This window comes from Dama dama, chromosome 23 (assembly GCF_033118175.1).
Source record: "Dama dama isolate Ldn47 chromosome 23, ASM3311817v1, whole genome shotgun sequence".
NCBI classification, from domain to species: Eukaryota; Metazoa; Chordata; class Mammalia; order Artiodactyla; family Cervidae; genus Dama; species Dama dama.
The window spans coordinates 5,345,363-5,366,987 of record NC_083703.1 but is presented as its reverse complement, the minus strand read 5'-3'; the positions used below and the strand labels follow the sequence as shown (position 1 = coordinate 5,366,987).

General features: G+C 44.0%; 1 protein-coding gene and 1 non-coding gene across 3 annotated transcripts in view; both read right to left on the bottom strand.

Annotated features, from left to right (window-relative positions):
• SNAP25 (synaptosome associated protein 25) overlaps positions 1 to 21,625 on the bottom strand; it is an 84,685-nt gene that overhangs the window by 59,283 nt on the left and 3,777 nt on the right. The window lies entirely within an intron of this gene.
• On the bottom strand, positions 15,119 to 15,190 carry TRNAW-CCA (transfer RNA tryptophan (anticodon CCA)). Its single transcript has one exon. It is a non-coding gene; the product is annotated as a tRNA-Trp (tRNA).

Sequence of the window (21,625 nt, the reverse complement as noted above, 5' to 3'; positions counted from 1 at the left end):
TCCTTTCAGTCCAAGGGACTCTCAAGAGTCTTCTCCAACACCACAGCTCAAAAGCATCAATTCTTTGGTGCTCAGCTTTCTTTATGGTCCAACTCTCTCATCCACACATGACTACTGGAAAGACCAAAGTGATATCTCTGTTTTTTAATATGATGTCTAGATTGGTCATAACTTTTCTTCCAAGGAGGAAGAGTCTTTTAATTTCATGGCTGCAATCACCATCTGCAGTGAGTTTGGAGCCCCACAAAATAAAGTCTGTCACTGTTCCCCTTGTTTCCCCATCTGTTTCCCATGAAGTGATGGGACCAGAAGCCATCATCTTAGTTTTCTGAATGTTGAGCTTTAAGCTAACTTTTTCACTATCCTCTTTCACTTTCATCAAGAGGCTCTTTAGTTCTTCTTCACTTTCTTGCCATAAGGGTGGTGTCATCTGCATATCTGAGGTTATTGATATTTCTCCTGGAAATTTTGATTCCAGCTTGTGCTTCCTCCAGCCCAGCATTTCTCATGATGTACTCTGCATATAAGTTAAATAAGCAGGGTGACAATATACAGCATTGATGTACTCCTTTTCCCTATTTGGAACCAGTCTGTTGTTCCATGTCCAGTTCTAACCGTCGTTTCCTGACCTGCCTACAGATGTCTCAAGAGGCAGGTCAGGTGGTCTGGTATTCCCATCTCTTTAAGAATTTTCCAGTTTATAGTGATCCACACAGTCAAAGACTCAGTGCTGTGGTTCTTTCTGAAATAACACTCCTTGAAAATGTACTCTCATATTTATTCTCAGAAACAGAATCATATCTCTTTGATGGGAGATTCTAATGTACTGGTTAGGTGGACCTAATCCTAATTATGCTGGCTAAATGGGTATTCAGACCTCCCTTTGTATTGAGATATGGCTGTCACTGGAAATGGAGTTGCTATTATCAGGGACGAAATCAAGATGGTCAAAACAGGCATGCAAAGGAAATGTAACAGCCTTACAGGACTTTACAGCTCTTCTCAGAAATCAGCAGAGGACACCAGCCAATCCCCAAACTCTAGTTCTGTTCCCGTAAGCTCTAGATTTCCTTGTGATCCTGACTCAGCTGCCCTGATCCAAATAAGAACAATCACTGGGCAATCGATCAGCTGAAAAAGCCAAATAACTTCTGTATCGATCCCATAAATCCCTCAGTCTGTGAGCAACTTAGAATTCTTTGCTCCTGGAGTCTTAAGCTTCCCAGTTCACAGGTCAAAAGCCTTGCAATAAACTCATCCTTCTGCTTTGTTTTACTCAGAGGGTAGAGCTTGTGTTATGACACCATCCAGCATGCCAGAAATTTATTCCTGAGGAGCTGAGTGAATGGAACATCCGGGAATCAATTAAGTGCCTAGTGAGAGTTGACCATTTAAAGGCTTTTTTGAAGAGAACCCGTTGACAATGAGAAGTTCCTCCTGTAACAGACCTCCTGTATTAGCTCACTTAATTTATTTATATTTGGTTCAGACAGCAGGGCACTTTATGGCCTAGTCACCTCACTCCCTCACTCAGGTGAGTCGTGGCTACCCTAACGGATGCTGGAGGTGCCCTGCCTAGATCCCAATTACTCTGTACTGGAAGGTGTGCCAGTCCTCAGAGGCCAAGATTGCTGTGCTTACAGGTTACACCTTGACTTCTCCTGAGCCCTGCCCCTGGCTCAGGGGCCACCCCACCCTGAGATACCTGGGAGTCCTGCCCTGCACTCCAGGCTGCCCAGTGACTGGCTGATACAAGCTACCTCCTTGCCTCAAGGCAAGATGAACTGTGATGCCACGTGCCCTCCGGAGCTCAGAACCAGGCTGAGGCTAGTCCCCAGCTGAGATGGCATCCTTGCTCAGCTCTTTCCCCTTCCCCATCTTGCTCTCCTCACACGCTTGCAGGCTGACCTCAGAATCCCTCCTCTTCAGATCACTTGCACTTGAGTTCTGTTACAACCAGGGAACCAGACTTATATCTGCCCGCTCCCACTCCAAGTGGTGACTGGGGGACAGCAGTTAGGGTCCTCCCACCCCAATGATGCAGTATAGGGGAGAGAAGCCTCCTCTTGAGGTGCTTGTGGAAAGTTGGCATTCAGCCATATTGAGATATGGCTGTCACTGGATCTCAATTTCTGCACCCACAGCCACACTCAGGAGATGCAGTTGTCTCCTATTGGGCTCGCTATTTCCACTCTTGTTTCACCTCAATCCGGAGTGATGCTGGAAAAAGATAAAGCCCCTCTGTGGAACCCTCCAGAGGCTTCCAGCGCTCTTCCACCAAAAGCCGGACCCTCCTCGAGGCTCCGCGGCCCTGGCTGACCTGGCACTTCCCAGCTCCCGGTCTCACCCCACATCTCTTTCTTCTCCACCAGCTTTGACCCCTTGCTGCTGAAAACATGGCCCCTGGCTCCTGCCACCAGGGCTGGTGCCTCCGCCTCTGGGGCCGGACTGCCATCCGCCCTCAGAGAGGCCCGCGCTGACCCCTCTCATTTCCACTTCACCCTCTCTGAGTCTCCTGCTTAGCCCCTGTGCCATCGGATACCGTTTTTGGTCTGCCTGCTTGTTGGATGCCTGCCTCTTCCTGCTAAAGCGTTATCCCCCTGCGGATCTTGCCTGACTCTTCGCCCTGTTCGCCTAGAGGAGCGCTAGGCACCTAACCTGCTCAGAAGTGCGCGGAAGGAGGGAAGCTGAGGCCACGGAGCTTGGTGCTCCAACATCGCGTGGAGGGGATCTAAGCCCACCGACGAACTCTGAGGCCCAGGAGGCGTTACCACACAGCCTATAAATCACAGAAAAAGAGGCCACCCTTGCGCGGCGACGGCACTCCTCTGCCAGACTGCCCGCTCGAGGTCTGTTCCAGTCCCCATCTCTCTGGCCACGTCCTCACTGCTCTTCCTGGCTCGGGGCGCCCCAGCTTTGGTGGGACTCACGTACCGAGGGCCCACAGCCCACACAGCCCACCCCTCTCGAGCAGGGTGAGCGGTCCCAGATCTTTTGCTCAGCTTCGCCCAGGCTTAGCGAGGCCGCGGGGCGTCCTCCCCACCCCCAACAACTGCTTCGCAGAGGCGTCTCCACAGCTCTCGCCAGGGACCCGAGCGCCTGCCGTGACTGCTGGCTCCACACCGTGACTGAAGCCTTTGCATCAGTCCCCAGGGCTGCTAATGGCGAACACGGAAAGGCATTCCTCCAGAGCCCCCCCGGCCTTGCCTCTTTTGGAACAATGACTCTGGACTGAAGCAGTCAAGGTCAGAAAAGTGCATGCGGGCCCCAACTCAGGCTGGCAGGCAGGCTGCAAAGAACCAAATTACCCAGTTCAGAGCGAGAGCGAGCTGCTGAGAAAGGGTTGTTTGGGAGGCTGCTGATGGACGTGGGTCTGGGTGTCCTCAGGAGAGGAGCCTGTGGACAGTTGAAGGGCTGCAGGAGATGGAACTGGCCTTTCCCCAGTGTGGGGGCAGGATTCTAAGACAACACTTCCCTGGTGGCACATTCTAAGACCTCATCTTACAATGCAGGGGGTACGGATCTGATCGCTGGTTGGGGAGCTAAGATTCCACATGCCTTATTGCCAAAAAGCCAAAACATGAAACAGAAGTGATACTGTAACAAATTCATCAAAAATGGTCCACATCAGGGGGGAAAAAAAGACAGTGCTGAAGATTCCACCATAAGCTGTGTGTAATCACCTCCCATTGGGCACTGAGTGTGGGCATTTGTGAATGTGATAGGATAACACATAACCCGGTGATTAGGTTATGTCAAAGGAAAAGGTAAAGGGATTCTGCAGAGGTAATTAAGGTCTTTAATTAGTCGATTTTGAGATCACCTAGGGGGTGGGCCTGACCTAATCAGGTGAAAGTCCTTAACCCAGGGAGTTGGTTGGCCCTTCCTGAAGAAATTCTCCCACTGGCCTTGAAGAAGTAAACTGCAGCTTTCTTAAAGGGCCTGTGAGGGGGCTTGCAAGGAACTGAGAATGGCTCCTGGTGGCCGGCCAGCCAGGGAACGGGGCCTCAGTCCTTCAGCCCTAGGAACTGAATCCTGCCAACCACCCAAACACGCCTGGAAGAGGCCCTCAGGAGGGTGTGGCCAGTTGACCCTGGACAGCAGCCAGTGAGGCCCCAGGCAGAGAGCCCAGCTACTCAGCATCCAGACCCAGGACCCACGGGACCATGAGATGCTCTATGCCACCCAGCGCCCAGACCCAGGATCCATGGAACTGTGAGATGCTCTATGCCACCCAGCACCCAGACCCAGGACCCACGGGACCATGAGATGCTCTATGCCACCCAGTGCCCAGACCCAGGACCCACAGGACCTGTGAGACGTTCTATGCCACTAAGTTTGCAGTAATAATGTTACACAGCAATAGATAAGGACTACACCTGGGTTTCAGAGAGGCTGTTGTGGGTTTGCAGGCTGCCTCCCCCAGACCAGAGGGCTTCTGCTCCCTCATCTCCCTCAACACCTCTACTTAGGGAGGGCTCACGGGTACTGCAGTGTAGCATGGAGGCTCTACTCATAACAAAAGTCGCAAACTGTCCTTACTTGTGAGTGAGGGAGTTGAATTGAAGGCTTCTCAACATTTTCTCCAGCTCAACATTCCATGATTCTACGATGGAACCCCACCCTTGGGGGCACCACGTTGAGTGGTTCAGAAGCAACTAGATGGGATTCAAACTAGGCCTGAATGACCCAAGGTGCCCTAGCTTGCATCTCCATATCTCCATTAAAGCACTTTAGAGTATGTCATTTAAATGGGTTCCATGAACCCATGGCATGAAATTTACATTCATTGATCTATACCAGGGCATTTTTCTATCAGAGACCCTCCCTCCCCCAGTTTGGGTTCTTTCAGGTCCAACTTTATCTTGTTTTTGTCTGGTGAGGGGTGGAGAGTTTTAGCCATTCACCAATACTGGCTTCAGAGCAGCACTGATGCACTATCAATAATGTTTTCCAAAATGACAGTAAGGCCCCCATGAAGTCGGATATGCGGGTTCTAAAATGGAGTTGTGCACCATCATTATGCACCCCACATGCTCCCCTTCCTATTTTTTTTTGCCACCTGGAGGCTGACGTTCTGTGCCGATTGCTGCAGCATCCTTCCTGGGACTGCGAGAGCTGCCACCTCCCTCCCACTCCCCGGCTGGCAGGCTGGAATGAGTTATTCCCTCTCTTGGTCCTCACCCCATGCCATTTTATTTTTTAAATGTTAACAACGATAAAGTGGGACTTACATTTTGGTTTGATGCTTAAAAACAAACCGTTTGATTCTATCTGCTTGGGGCCCATGGGTGCAATCAGCCTTAAGATCACAAGATGCCACAGACAGGTGGTCCTCTGACTCCTTCAGTAGCAAACCGGAAGCAGCAGGACCAGACAAAGCACCTAACAGATGCTGGGTGGGGAGCACAGATCATGGGTGGGTGTGGGCTGGAGAAGGTTTAAGGACCCAGGGATTCAAAGATGTAATGAGCTTAGAGAGAGTCGTCACAGGGCCCAGGGTAGGGGGGCCTGGGAGATGACAGGCACAGCCCACTGCCCTGAGAGAGAGGTTACCTGGATGAGAATGTTAGTTCTGCCATTTTCAAGTCAAGAGACTAAGGTAATTTACTTACCTTAAATTACTTAGTGAACCTCAGTTTTCTCAATGTTAAATGAGACTAATAATACCTTGTAGTTTATCACGGGAATCAAATGAGATGATGTATGCAAAGAGCTTAGTGACTAGCACAGAGATGCTGAATAATGGTACCCGGTTGGAATGCAGTGAATACATGTTGGATAAATGAAGGGTTGTAGTATCTATGTGTCAAAGCTGGAGACAGCTGTGATGCTTGGGGTGTCTGGGGATGCCAGTTTGCAGAATTGTAGCAGTCATTCTTGATGCTCTGCCTACATCACCTTGGTACTCTCCTCTCCCTTATATTCTAAGAGCCTCTATGACAAGCACTGATGTGCCTTAGGGGATTTCTGCATTCTCAGGAGTAAGCTTGGCATCTCGCAGGGCTGTGGTGCAAGTGTCACTTAGCCACTTAAGGACGGGAGTTGGCATAAATACCCCCAGGTTCCATATGCCCTTCAGGTGGGGCAATTCAGGCATATTGTAGGCTCCCTCTGAGAGAGGTCCTGCCAGGACTGAACCCTTGCAGGTGGTACTCTGCTCTCTGATGCCCCTTGTATTGGCTTCCTTCCCATTTGAGCTAGCCTCCCCACACACCACCCTGCTTCCTAGGATCACCTCCCAAATAGAGAACTACATCCTTCTCTCGGGCTCTGCTTCTAGGAGGACACTACCTAAGAAAGCATTCCAATTAAAACAGAGAGCATTCCGATTAAAACATTTAGAAGCCTGTGCATTTTCCTTTTTCTTTCTTTTTTTTCACTTTGGGGGTTCAGTAAACTAAAGCTGCTGTGAGACTGAACAAGTGGACAGCTCTTCTGCCTGAGGTCTTATCCTCAGGAGCCTGCCATCTGCCATCTGAAGTGGTTTGAGAAAATGAACAGCGAGGTTTCAGAATACTCTTGGGAAGTGCCTGACCAGAAAGTGGGGTGAGCCAGACGTCCCCTGCTAATCTGCAGAAGAGCTAAGATGAAGTTTCTGGTGGGGCTGCTGCGAGGTCCCGATGCAGGTATCTGGCTTGTTTTCCGTGACACAGCAGCACCGCTGAAAAGCCTTCAGGGTTTTTTCCACTGCCTCCTCCCTCGGGTTCCCTCATTGGATAGTGGGTTGGCTGAGGGTTGCTTCTACCGTTATGGGGAGCTTTTGCAATTAGAGGACAAAGCAGGGTTTTCTCATACAGAGGAGACTTCTGGAAGGACAAAGAAAAAACTTCAAATACAAATTCACCGAGACAAGCCCAAGTGAAATTTCAGATAAAGGAACATCATAACAAAACAGTAAGAAACTGATGTTTTTCTCCAGTTGGGCCACAGAAATGCTTACTCATCCTCAATGTTCAGAGCAGAAAATTTTCCCTTTGCCTCCTGAATTGACTAGACATCTGGGTCTGTGACTTCTTGGCCACCTTGGAGAGATGCAGTAAAAGGTTACAAGTGCCTTCTTGACCCAAGGATATCCAAGCTTAGGCCAAGGGCTCCGACTCTGGCTGAAGAAGGGACTGAGGCCTACAGGGTGGCAGGGTCATAATCATGCATTCCTAAGTTCCCTGCTTTGTAGAAATGAGTGGAAGCCCCTAGATGGACAGGCAGAGCCTAGAGCCCAGCCTGTGGCGTTGGAGGAGTTTCTGTGACTTATGCTCCCAAGATTGGTGGGAGCTGTGGTTGATAATTTTATAAAAATGGCTGAAATAATTCCCCTTTTGTATCTACAATCTTGGGTGGGCCCTCCCCCACTCACTGTATGTTTGGCCACGTGACTTACTTTGGCCAATGGGATGATAGTGAGTATGGCCTCATGAACTTGAGAAATGAGAAACATGGCGGCCTGCCCTCTCATGATGGCTTTGGATGATATGTGGTCCAGTCACTCTTATTGCCCCAGCCAAGAGCCAGGACCCACCACCATTCACAGAAGTGAAGGCATCATGGACCAACAGGACTCCAGCCAATCTACTAGCTGAATAAGAAACCACTCAGGTCACCCACAGACCCATAAGCAATCAGAAATGGTTGCTGTTTCAAACTACTAAGTTTTAAGGTAAATTGTTTCATAACAAAGACTAACTGCTTCAGGGTCTCCCGGCTGTCACGGGTGCCTAGATGGCATGTAGACCCCCCCTTGCTCCCTCCATCAGCCTCCTCCCACCCCATCAAACCCTGATGAGCCACCAGAAGAAATCTTAGGACGTTTTCATCTTACTTTAAAGCTGTTGAAAATATCTCAGAATATTATATTCTCAGTACCACTTTGAAATTATGGTAGTTTCTGGACCAAACATTGTTACTTAATACTTAAAAGATTATATATTGCTATCCCACAATTTAAATATTTTGATAGCTATACTTTAGTTGATTTCCTATGAAATCCTAAGTATTTCATTTTATACATTAAAATGTGTCACCTTGCAAAGGGATCCAAAGACTTCCTTAGATTGCCAGGAGGGTCAGTGGGAAAAAAAAAAAAGCTAACTCTATTCAGATTAAAATCAAAAACAAAAAAACTTGGTTGGCCTATTTAATACAAGCAATCTAGTCTCCAAATACTAACATCACTTATGAAGACTAGGAAAAGATAACCCAGGAAGCTTCTAGCTGTGTCTGATTCCGACAGGATCATAGAACCACCAAGAAAACTACAGCTTTTAGGTAGTAGAAACAAACGCAAATGCGCTTACGGGCAGGGAAGAAAATAGATGTGTGAAATTGAAGCAGGTTTATAAAGACATTTAGTGCTAGGCTCTGTGGCAAATTCAAACAGAAATACTCTGTGTTAAGGCACTCAGATTTAAAGTGTTTGCAAACTCAGCATTGGCCCAATAAAGCAAGTCAGTGGACAGTATTAAGCCTAGGGGTCATTAGCTTGTTAACCATGGATTAAAAGCAAAACCAGCCATCTGATCAGTCCTTTTCCTTGAGCTGGCACTGTCATCAACTTAAGTAAGTAGCTGATGTTTCCCAGGGCAGTCAAATTTCTGATGCCTCAGTTTGCATAGCCACAAAATGGTTACTTTTTAAATAAATCACTTTCCTTTTGAGAGCAGTCATGAAGTTAAAAAATTATGTCATATCATGGGAAGCAATTTGTAGGAAAAAAAAAAAAGTCTTTAAATATTGGTCTTGGTTTGGTTTGGTTTAGCCGCTAAGTTGTGTCTCTTGCGACCCCATGGACTGTAGCTTGCTAGGCTTCTCTGTCCTTGGGATTCTCCAGGTTTGGTAAGTAACCTGATAAAAATTAAGTCTGTGCACATAGGACACACTGTGGCTTATCATACCAACCCTGAACCTGGTTCTCCCTTCAAATGAATTGTGTGGTTCCAGCACATAAAACATAATCTTGCATGATGTTCACACCCACAATCAATTGATAGAAGCTGGGCACCTGGCCCAAGCTGCACCAGCCAGAGCTGTTCTGAGATCTTTTAACATGGGTTATAGACAAGAGAAGGCAGTCCGTTTTCAATAGTGGATGTGCAGGGAGCACAAACTAGGCGTCCATGTTTCTGCTATATGGAGGGAGGACTTGACTTTTTAAGGAGAGAAAGTGCAGTCAGTGTACAGAAGGAAGCACAGATGAGAGGCAGCAGGGGAGCCTTGGAGGTGCTTAAACACTAGGTTTGCGTTGTTCCAGAATTCCAACAACCTCTCTGTCCTTCTCATGGTTTGACTGTTCAACATTTACTCAGATTCTTTGAGCAACCATTCATCTCCATTTTTGCCTAAATAACTTATATTTGGGCTTTTCTGTTGTGTGCAAAACTCAAATAGACACAGACAATATAGCCAATCATTTTAGGATGCTCTACCTGGCAGCTCAGAATCCAAGTGTTCCTCAAATGCTTTTATAAATGTTGGGTCACCATTTGAAGCCTGAGACCTCTGAGGGGAACAGCAGGCTGAGACGTCTCCTGAGTGGAGAGGAAATTTGGAAGAGCTGAGGTAGGAGTGGCAAGGAAGAACAGGGTAGGAGAGGAGCACTGAACTGTGAGTCAGGGGTCCTGCTTAATGCTCACCCTGTGGCTTGGTAAATAATTTAGCTCTGGGCCTGGTCATTTGTCATTTTTTTTTAATGCCATTTGTACGTTCTGCCCTAGCTCAAACCTATGGTTCTATGTGAGCTGAGGACAGAAATCACACAGATCCTGATGTGAGCCGTCAGGATCCTTTCCCTAAGGACAGTTGGTGCTCTGATCCAGAGCAGAAAACAAAACATTGCAGGATGAGTGGGAAAGGTCGGGTCCCCTTCTTGCACCTGCGGCAGTTTGTTGAGGCACCCAAAGCAAAGGCATGGAGCAGTGCTTTATTCTTTGCACAGTGGGTACTTTGCACAGTGGGTTTTTCCTCTCTGGTATCCTTCAGAGGCTGCAGGCTGGAACTACTAGTTCCAGGGGCTAGTAGGAAAGAGAAAGAAGGGGCTACTCTGTCATTTGGCGAGATGTTAAATTTTTCTAAGTTTGGGGAGGGAGAATCTGAGAGCCAGAGATTGTTGCAGGGGGAAAAAGATAACAAAAGAGCCCTACGTTCCCCACCCATGACCCCTGTCTTCATTCTGTCGACATTGGTCTTCCTCATTCTTCAAACTCATTCTGATGGGCAATAGCATCCATATATTACTAACTTGGTCAGAAGAGTGAGTGGAGACTTCTAACCAGGGTCCCAGGATAGGACTTCTCTCTCTAAATACCTAGTCACAGCTTTTGTGTGGCAGAGAACAGGGGAAATGCCTCATCCTCATCAGACCCAGTTCAAGATCAGTGTGAAAACTTGAAGGACCTACTAAAGGCTATTGGTTCTCAAACTGCAGCATGTATCAGAATCACCTGAAGGTGAAGAAACAAGAAGACTCTTGCCCCATCCCTAAAGTTTCAGACTTAGTGGGATGGGATGGGGCCTGAGAACTGCATTTCTAACAAACTCGGGGGATGCTGATGTTGCTGGTACAGAGATGACAGTTTGAGAGCCAATGTCCCAGAGTAGAAAGCCATTGACTGCAGAGGGTCAGCAGTATTGCGCTCGGGATCTGAAAACTCGTTTCCTCTCTTATTAGCTGTGTGGAAGGAGGATGCATTCTCTGCCTCTCAGACTCGTTAATTCCTCCCTTGTCCCTTAAAATGGGAACCTTCACTCTTCGGGAAGATAGTTTCCACTACATTCCCTCCAAGTCTTCCTTTATGTGCTCGTCCAACATCCAACTTACATGCTTTGTAAGATGGGAAACAGGCAGTGAGCAAGTAGAGCCCAGTCCTCCATTTGGCTTTTCATTTTCTTATCCATAGAGAGGTTACATTTTGTGCTCCTCCAAGCTCCAAATCTGAGGCATGTTCTGCATCTTGGGAGGGATGGGGGGGAAGGCAGGACCTAAGGTACTCTTTTTTTTTTTTTTTCATTTTATTTATTTATTTATTTATTTTTTAATTTTTTTTGTTAGTTGGAGGCTAATTACTTCACAACATTTCAGTGGGTTTTGTCATACATTGATATGAATCAGCCATGGATTTACACGTATTCCCCATCCCGATCCCTGCTCCCACCTCCCTCTCCACCCGATTCCTCTGGGTCTTCCCAGTGCACCAGGCCCGAGCACTTGTCTCATGCATCCCACCTGGGCTGGTGATCTGTTTCACCATAGATAGTATACATGCTGTTCTTTTGAAATATCCCACCCTCACATTCTCCTACAGGGTTCAAAAGTCTGTTCTGTATTTCTGTGTCTCTTTTTCTGTTTTGCATATAGGGTTATCGTTACCATCTTTCTAAATTCCATATACATGTGTTAGTATGCTGTAATGTTCTTTATCTTTCTGGCTTACTTCACTCTGTATAAGGGGCTCCAGCTTCATCCATCTCATTAGGACTGGTTCAAATGAATTCTTTTTAATGGCTGAGTAATATTCCATGGTGTATATATACCACAGCTTCTTTATCCATTCATCTGCTGATGGGCATCTAGGTTGCTTCCATGACCTGGCTATTATAAACAGTGCTGCGATGAACATTGGGGTGCATGTGTCTCTTTCAGGTCTGGTTTCCTCAGTGTGTATGCCCAGAAGTGGGATTGCTGGGTCATATGGCAGTTCTATGTCCAGTTTTTTAAGAAATCTCCACACTGTTTTCCATAGCGGCTGTACTAGTTTGCATTCCCACCAACAGTGTAAGAGGGTTCCCTTTTCTCCACACCCTCTCCAGCATTTATTGCTTGTAGACTTTTGGATAGCAGCCATCCTGACTGGCGTGTAATGGTACCTCATTGTGGTTTTGATTTGCATTTCTCTGATAATGAGTGATGTTGAGCATCTTTTCATGTGTTTGTTAGCCATCTGTATGTCTTCTTTGGAGAAATGTCTGTTTAGTTCTTTGGCCCATTTTTTGATTGGGTCACTTATTTTTCTGGAATTGAGCTGCAGGAGTTGCTTGTATATTTTTGAGATTAATCCTTTGTCTGTTTCTTCATTTGCTATTATTTTCTCCCAATCTGAGGGCTGTCTTTTCACCTTACTTATAGTTTCCTTTGTAGTGCAAAAGCTTTTAAGTTTCATTAGGTCCCATTTGTTTAGTTTTGCTTTTATTTCCAATATTCTGGGAGGTGGGTCATAGAGGATCTTGCTGTGATTTATGTCGGAGAGTGTTTTGCCTATGTTCTCCTCTAGGAGTTTTATAGTTTCTGGTCTTACATTTAGATCTTTAATCCATTTTGAGTTTATTTTTGTGTATGGTGTTAGAAAGTGTTCTAGTTTCATTCTTTTACAAGTGGTTGACCAGTTTTCCCAGCACCACTTGTTAAAGAGGTTGTCTTTTTTCCATTGTATATCCTTGCCTCCTTTGTCAAAGATAAGGTGTCCATAGGTTCGTGGATTTATCTTTGGGCTTTCTATTCTGTTCCATTGATCTATATTTCTGTCTTTGTGCCAGTACCATACTGTCTTGATGACTGTGGCTTTGTAGTAGAGTCTGAAGTCAGGCAGGTTGATTCCTCCAGTTCCATTCTTCTTTCTCAAGATTACTTTGGCTATTCGAGGTTTTTTGTATTTCCATACAAATTGTGAAATTATTTGGTCTAGTTCTGTGAAAAATACCGTTGGTAGCTTGATAGGGATTGCATTGAATCTATAGATTGCCTTGGGTAGAATAGCCATTTTGACAATATTGATTCTTCCAATCCATGAACACGGTATGTTTCTCCATCTGTTTGTGTCCTCTTTGATTTCTTTCATCAGTGTTTTATAGTTTTCTATGTATAGGTCTTTTGTTTCTTTAGGTAGATATACTCCTAAGTATTTTATTCTTTTTGTTGCAATGGTGAATGGTATTGTTTCCTTAATTTCTCTTTCTGTTTTTTCATTGTTAGTCTATAGGAATGCAAGGGATTTCTGTGTGTTAATTTTATATCCTGCAACTTTACTATATTCATTGATTAGCTCTAGTAATTTTCTGGTAGAGTCTTTAGGGTTTTCTATGTAGAGGATCATGTCATCTGCAAATAGAGAGAGTTTCACTTCTTCTTTTCCTATCTGGATTCCTTTTACTTCTTTTTCTGCTCTGATTGCTGTGGCCAAAACTTCCAACACTGTGTTGAATAGTAGTGGTGAGAGTGGGCACCCTTGTCTTGTTCCTGATTTCAGGGCAAATGCTTTCAATTTTTCACCATTGAGGGTGATGCTTGCTGTGGGTTTGTCATATATAGCTTTTATTATGTTGAGGTATGTTCCTTCTATTCCTGCTTTTTGGAGAGTTTTAATCATAAATGAGTGTTGAATTTTGTCAAAGGCTTTCTCTGCATCTATTGAGATAATCATACGGTTTTTATCTTTCAATTTGTTAATGCCCAAGGTACTCTTGCTGTGCCTGACTACACTTATCTCTGAAGCCCTTCCTCCTTTTGTGGGTCTCAATTTGCAAGAATTCCCCCAAAATGTAAGGTCGCAGCTGCATAGAGAATTGCTTTGGGAGCATTTTCCAACTTTGGAGGGAAATCATTCTGTGAATGTAGGCTGGAGCATACATTTTGCAGTTCACATGACTTGTTTTATTATATATTTGATTTTATATTTATTGGTTTTCATGAATAAAGGTAAAAAAGGTTTTGATGAGGTGACACATGTAGGAATCTTGTATCTGGAGCTGGCTGCAAGAGAGTCTGTGTTTGAACCTCTCTGCCTATATATTACGTGCACATACAAAAACACACATGCTCACATACAATATTTAATAAGGAGCCCAATGGTTCCCAACAAAAAACATTAACACTCAATACAAAATGAATCCAACAGACGTAGCTTCAGCAACAGTTCCTAACTTACAGCAAATTTTTTTTTTTTCTTAAGCTAAAGCAGAGCAGGGAATCTTACATATCATCTCTTTCTAACTCCTCAAGGGTCTTAACACCCAAGGCCTTAAGCAAGAGGGGACCAGTGCTTTGATAAAGCATAGCCCAAGTTTCTTCATTTCCAAAAGCTATCCTGAGACTCACAAAGCCATTCCCAAAGTGGAGGTGCTATTCAAAAGCATTTGAAAATTCCTTCCACAAATAGGAAAACCAAAGACTGTTGGCACCTTTTCCCATTTTACCATGCAAGCTTCTGAAGCTAAAAGAATAATGTGGTGGTGTGACCTGTTGTTTCCGTAAGCAACCCAGCACTACAAAGAGGAACAGAAGCACACGGCCTTTATGTGGCGGGCAGTAAAAAACACTGCACATCTGGTGCCGCAAATGGTGGTCAGTGGAACATGATGACGGCAGTTCCTTCTTTCCCTGGGGGAGGGAACAATACTTCACAAGCTCAGCGTCACATAGCATCACAAGACGCATGCATGGCAGCCACTGCTTTCTTCAAAGAGATGTGAAAACTGAGGCTCTGTCCAAGCTGGGTAAGTTGGTCAGGGTGATATAGCTGAAGTGGCAGAGATGGGCTAGGTATGCAGCCCTGTGACACTTGATTCAGCACTTATTGAGTTTCTCCAGGTACCATGCATCACCATATCCCACCTGAACTTTTTCGTCCAGAGGACAGAATTCTTTGGGTTTTGCTGCCTCATGTTCTGTACATCAGAGCACATTTTCTAAAAGAAGATCTCAATGTATTGTGTGTGACTCATGAGAAAATTCATGAGGTGGTAGGGAAAAACATGGGCTTTGCAATCAGAGAGACAAAAATTCCAAAGTCTTTTAAGGTTGCCATGGAAATTAAATGAGATAACATATGCCAAGGCCTAGTACAGTGTACTGTGGGCATTCAACAAGTTAGTTACTTTTTTCTTGTGGTCAGTAAGTGGTATGTTCACTCTCAGCTGGAGAAAGTAGGGTACAGAGTAACTGACCAGTGGTTTTAGACTTGTTTCAAGAGAAGGACTGGCAGGGGTGGGGTAAGAAAGAAGAATGTGAAGTCGCTCAGTCGTGTCCGACTCTTTGAGACCCTGTGGACTGTAGCCTACCAGGCTCCTCCATCCATGGGATCCTCCAGGCAAGAATACTGGAGTGGGTTACCATTTCCTTCTCCAGGGGATCTTCCCAGCCCAGGGATCGAACCCGGGTCTCCTGCATTGGAGGCAGACACTTTAACCTCTGAGCCACCAGGGAAGCCTGGGCGGGGTAGGGGGATGCAAAACTCAGTGGTCGGTTGATAATGGCTTTTTCTTAATGATTGTTGCTGCTTAGTTGCTAAGTCGTGTCCACTGTCTTGCAACCCCATGGACAATAGCCTGACAGGTTTCTCAGTCCATGGGATTCTCCAGGCAAGAATACTGCAGTGTGTGGCCATTTCCTTCTCCAGGGGATCTTCCCCACTTAGAGATCAAACCTGAGTCCCACACTGGCAGGTGGATTGTTTGCCACTGAGCCACCAGGGAAGCCCTTTCTTAATGATAAATGGGACTAATTTACCACATCATGTCTCAGTTTATTTTTCTCTCCTAGGCAAGAGGACACTGGATATTTGAAAGGACAAGTTAGAAATTACTGTTTGGAGGACACTTTCTCGGAAGTTAACTCAACATGGACAGTTCGTATACACCAGGCCACCACTCCATCACAGGAGCAAGCAAATACATGGCCTCAAAGGCAAGAGTGGGCTGAAGCCACCAATCTGTCTCCACTGACTATATGTCTCAGTAAACATGCAGAGAGAGGCAGCAAAAATATCCTTTCTATCCTAACGAAAAGTAAAGAATTTTAACAGCTCATATATGTTAAACAGCTTGGCTATATATGTGAAATTGGCCTAAATCATTCATAGGCAATATTCTTCATGTTCTTCAGTGGTTCTTCATATCTGAATATAAACCTGCTTTCAGTAATGTTTTTCTTGAGACTCTTCTGACTCTTCATTAGCATTTTAACCCTTGACACACAGGTGATAAAACAGCAGGTCAGAAAAATTAATTATTTGCCAAACTTTGGCAGCTAGTTGGGATGAACAAATGTAATTCTCTAGGACATAATTTTATTCCAACATTTAGGGGGAATCTGCATCTCCAAGTTGTTCTGATCATAATATCTGATCAATAAAAGAAGAATTACTTACAGTGGTAGTGTTCTCTGCAAAGGGGTGGCTGGCATCCTCATTCACTCATTCTTTTCCTGTATGCCTGGTGTGTGACAGGAGCTGTTACAAGTGCTGAGGATTCAAAGATGGTGAAGACACTGCCCTTGCTCCCAAAGACCTTTATAGTCCGTTAAGGTAGAGAAATGCACAAGCACAGAATTAGAAAGCAATGTGATGAATTTTATAAAGAAGATGGGAGCATTGCTTATTGGTAAGGAGAGGTAGACTCTGAAAAGCAAGAGCTGGGAGATCACCACATTCTTCTGTTTGTTCCTGAATCTCTGAAACTTGTTTAATGACAGGGGGTTTTCAGAGGAGGGGAATGGATTGGCTTGGGAGGTACTGTCACCTTAAAGATGTTGTTTTTCTCAGTCACTCTTTTCTGGCATTGTGCCATGAATTTTATAGTTGAGACTAGGTTTTCTGGCCTAGGAAATACTGTGTTTCTTGAAGCCTGACCTATTCTCCCCATGAGTGGTGGGGAATGGTCTATATAGGGAGAGACTGGGGTACTGTAATATAACAGGAATATAAAGGAAATTTAGTGATATCTTAATTTGTTGCCACACAAATAGAGACACATTTGCACACAGGCATATCTTAGATATTTACTAAGTTTCTAGATGGCTGAGGATGGTTCTTAATTCACATTCTGCTTATGATGGCAACCTTTCCATGGACACTGATCACTACGTAGAAACTTTCAATCAGGTACATATTTTGGACAGAGCCAAATGCTTTTCTAAGTTGGGTTAATGTCCTTGAGTCTAAAAGGGAGTCTATGTGAAATGTGTCTTCTAAAAGAAAAATACATCAAGAAAGGATGCCCAGCAAAAATACACTGAAAGCATAATCATGTATGTTTTATTCACTGCTCTATCTTCACTAACCAGTACTGTTTTCCTGGGACATGACAGATGTTCAGTAATATTTGTTGAATTAATTAGTGAAGAGTGCTATAATGACAACTGATTTATGTTTGAGGAATTCAGGGATAGTCACTCTGAAACTGGAAAAAGTTCATATATTCAGCAACTTCTCAAGCATAAATCAGGAACACTATCTTGCTTTCTAGTATTATAATGAAGTTATAATGGACTTACTTTCCTTTGAAAATGAAAAAATTCACTCGATGGAACTATTGCATATTGACATCTTTTGCCAGTGTTCTTCCCAGCAGACTTACTGGCATTTATTTCCCTCTACTTTCTGTTTATGCTGCAGTGTGATTTGCCTCTAACTAGCTGTCAGACCAACCTCAGCAAAATTTAAGAAATATACTGCTTCACAATTTGTCAGTCACTACTCTTTGAAACTGTACAGAACATGAATAAAAGAGACCAGCAACTTGGTTTGAGATTCTCCATGGAAAGGGAATTCTGCTCAACTTGCAGGACTCTCTAAGCTGCACTGAGAGATTTTTCTAGAATAGAGATGAGGCAGGAGCACAGGGAAACTCTGGTCTCTGGGGGCAGCTAAGAGGCTTTTGTTTTCTTACATGTTATCAGCAAAGGACAGAAACCACTCACTCAAGCCTGTAGGCATAAAAAATCGTCTCCCAAGTTAAAAATCTATAATTAGGGTCATTTGGATATAGAAAATGATGGGGAAACTGGGACAAGATAGGCATTTTGTCAAATCTAGAACCATTCCAGAAGGAAAACAACCTTTTCTTTAAGTATGAAATGGACCATTTTGGAAAATGAGGTGAGCGAACAGGAAGTGCAGTTTCAATTTTAGATATGAGAATTAGCCATCTCTGGGTAATATAACAAAATAGTTGCTCAGTTGTGTCTGACTCTTGCTAGCCCATGGACTGTAGCCCACCAGACTCCTCTGTCCATAGAATTCTCCAGGCAACAATACTGGAGTGGGTGGCCATTCCCTTCTCCAGGGGATCTTCCCAACCTAGGGATCAAACCTGGGTCTCCCACATTGGAGGCAGGTTTTTACCGTTTGAGCCTCCAGGGAAGCCCCTTTCGGTAACAGGAACCAAATAAAATCAGTAACAAAAACCCAACAATAGAATAAAAGATAAGTAAGTTGTTTTAATTTTCCCTTCACAGGGATTACACTTCAGCTTCTTTTACTAACTAAGAGGATCAAATTTATTTTTCAAAACCACAGAAAGCAATTCATAAACCTAGTGCAGCTGTCATTCAGCACCAATCCAGTCTGAGCATTGTTAATTCACTTTGAGTTCCTCCAGAATGGTTGTTAAGCATTTAAAAGGAAGCACTAACACTTAAATAGGATTTTTCCCCATCTCTGTTTGGGGATACAGATTTATTCTTCTCATTAGTGAATTGCTGCTGAAACTAACCTCTGTGAGTCAGTAGTAAGAAAATCAGTTAGCATCTCCTCTTGTAATATCATGCTTTACTTTGAAGGAAAGATGCTGAAGTCTGCAGTAAGAATGAGGTTATAGCAACAAGGGGGAACAAGGCTTTCTGGAATTTGTGAATTTAATCCATACGTGACTATGAATTTAATTAACATATATTGTACCACCAGCTGTAACCTCTGAACTTTACATCTCATAGCCTTTAAAGCTTCCTTCTCTCTTAGTTCCTCATCCTTAAAACTTTTTTGTAATGTTATTTCACCACCTTCTCCCCATCCTCCAAATTTTATTAGTTTTTGAGCTAGCTACTTAAATCATGTAATTCAGTTCATATGAAAAATGTCGCTTTTTAAGTACTTATGATCTCACAGACTCTATAAAAAGCTTCTGTCTTCCCTTTTCTAAGTGGCAGGAGAGAAAGAAGAATGAGGATATAACAGCTAATAAATTGCTTTAAATCAGACAGAAGACATGATCAAAAGGGAAGAAAGAAAACTTTAAAAACAGTTAGTTGGGTTGAAAGAAGAATTATAAAAGGTTTAAGCAGGTTGAAGAAAACAGTCTGTGCCAGACAGCAATAAATCTGATTGAGAAGGAGGGGAGATCCCCCAAAGCAGTGATGACTTGGATTAGGGCTTTGAGAAAAAAGTCAGGATTTCTTAAGTCTGACCAGAAAGTCCTCAGAAAGATGCTGTCAAAGAAATTATTGAGGGGAAAAAAAGAGAGAGAAACACTGAGGAGCAGAGGGGCAGTGGATATAATTAATCTTACGCTGAGAGAGGCAGTCAGGTCAGTTACTGCAGCAGTATGAAGCAGTAACCTCTGAGGCCACCAGGTAAACCGTCTCAGACTCACCACCTGGACTTCTCACCACTGATTTCATTAACTTCATTAATATGGTAAGGATATTGGAAAACATTCATTCAATTCTGTCATTCAGCAGATGAAGAAACTGAGTTCCAAGTGGAACTCAGTCCCACCATTCAGTAGTGGTTGAATGATTCATTTAAAGAAAATAAAAAGCAATTGCTTTGGGGCTAAATCCAGGTCTCCTGGCTCCTGACCAGCAAGCATCCTTGCCATCATGTTCTGCCATCAAACTGAAAGGGGAAAGATACTGCAAACAAACAAAAAATTGTGTGTATTCTGTGCCCTATTTGGCCAACATGAAAAATGGAGATGATGCAAGAGGTCGCAGAGTGTATAGCTTAGACTGAAATCACACGGACTGCATTTAAACCCTGGCTCTGCTCTGTCATGTTAGGCAAGTTATTCAGCCTTTCTTTGCCTCAGTTTCCTCTTCTGTAAAACGGAAACAATAATGGCACCCTGGTTACAGGACTGTTATGAGGATTCAGTGAGCTAGCACATGTAAAAGCTTTTAGAATTAGAGGTTCACTCTTCTCCCCCACAGACCTATTCTGGTTAATCACAGCGCTGGATATTTCTAGTCTCAGATTTATGGCTTACTAAATGTTATTTAATATCACATATGAACTGACTATGGTTTGCATCATTTATTTAGACATTAGAAACTGCTTGGAGTTTTATATTGGGCGAAGTGCTTTGAGATGCTTGTGAAGAAAATTATGTAGAAACAAGTAGCTATTATTACAGCAATGACAGTAATTCTGGAGAGTTCAAAGTGCAGACAGCATTCTCTGGAAATTTCTCTGAAGTGTCTTTCCTCTTGTAAGATTACTTTTTAAAAAACTCTCTACTCACCATGTTCTGCTTCCCCAGTGCTCTGTCCTATCGCTTCCCTTCTACTTAATAACTTGGAAGGCCCTCTGCACTCAGTTTAATAACCATCAGTCTGACCTTCTAAAGCATCAAACATCACTATCTGCAATTTTGCCCGAGGGAGTCAACTTGGAAATCAACATGTTATCCTAAGGATGTCTCTCCTGCCAGTGTTTTGGTGAAGAACAGATGAGGATAGTCCCTTGACACTTCAGAGTGAGAATTGAAATAGCAACAAGATCTATGTCTGCAACTGCCATTTATTCCTCCACATGAAGCCAGGGACTATTTTGGGTTCAGCAGTTCCTTCAGAATTTCGAATTGTGAAGCTCTGCTGTGAGAGTAGCAAGCACAAGATTAAAAACAAAATGGGTATAGCTCAGACCTCAAGCCAGCCCTGGAGTGAGAGTAATCAGCAAAATTCAGCTAGGATGCTAGGATGGTAGGGAAAGAAATATGATATACTGCCCACCTTACCTCAGTTTTCCAAACTTTTATCATAGCATCTTTTATTCCTTCCTTTCTTTTTTCTCCAGTTTTAGCCACTGGGAACTGGTTCTATGTGTCAAGCTGCCTGAAACATGAATAGAAAACCTGGCCTCTTTCCCCATCTATCCAGTTAGTGTATTTGACAATGCAGAATACTCAGAGAGTCCATAAGACTGTTCCACATGTTTATTATTCAGTGTACCTTCTGGATACCTCTCATCCCCAGATTTCTGACCCGATTCTCAACCATCTTGGTAGACACTCATCTTGAATAATTTGTTCCAGTCAGTAATTAAAATTTGAAACTTATCGTTAACTTCTGGATAGGACTTAGAAGCCCATGCCTATACTGTAGGATGATCTTTCTTAAAATTTATTATTTTTTGAGATATCTGGTTTCCTTTATTTTTTTATTGGAGGAAAACTGCTTTACAATATTATGTTGGTTTCTGCTGTACAACAGTGCAAATCAGCCATCATTACACATATTTCCCCTTCCTCTTGATCCTCCCTCCCCTCCCGCCATCCCACCACTCCAGGCCATCACAGAGCATCAAGTGGCTCCCCGCGTTACACAGCCACTTCCCGGCTATCCAGTTTACACACGGTATTGTGTATATGTCGGTGCTCCTCTCTCCATCTGTCCCTCTCTCCCCTTCTCCTGCAAGTCCATTCTCTATATCTGAGTCTGCATTCCCTCCATGCAGGGTGATCTTAACAGATGACTAAATGAGGACTGGCTATTATTTTTTAAATTTATCATCCTTTACGATGACACTTTGCTACAGTCTATTTCTGAGAGAATGCAAATTTAATTCCATTCAGTCAACAGCAATTCCAAAGTGCTAAAAAAAGACATGGCTACTTGGTACATCAGCTTCTGCTCAGAAATCTT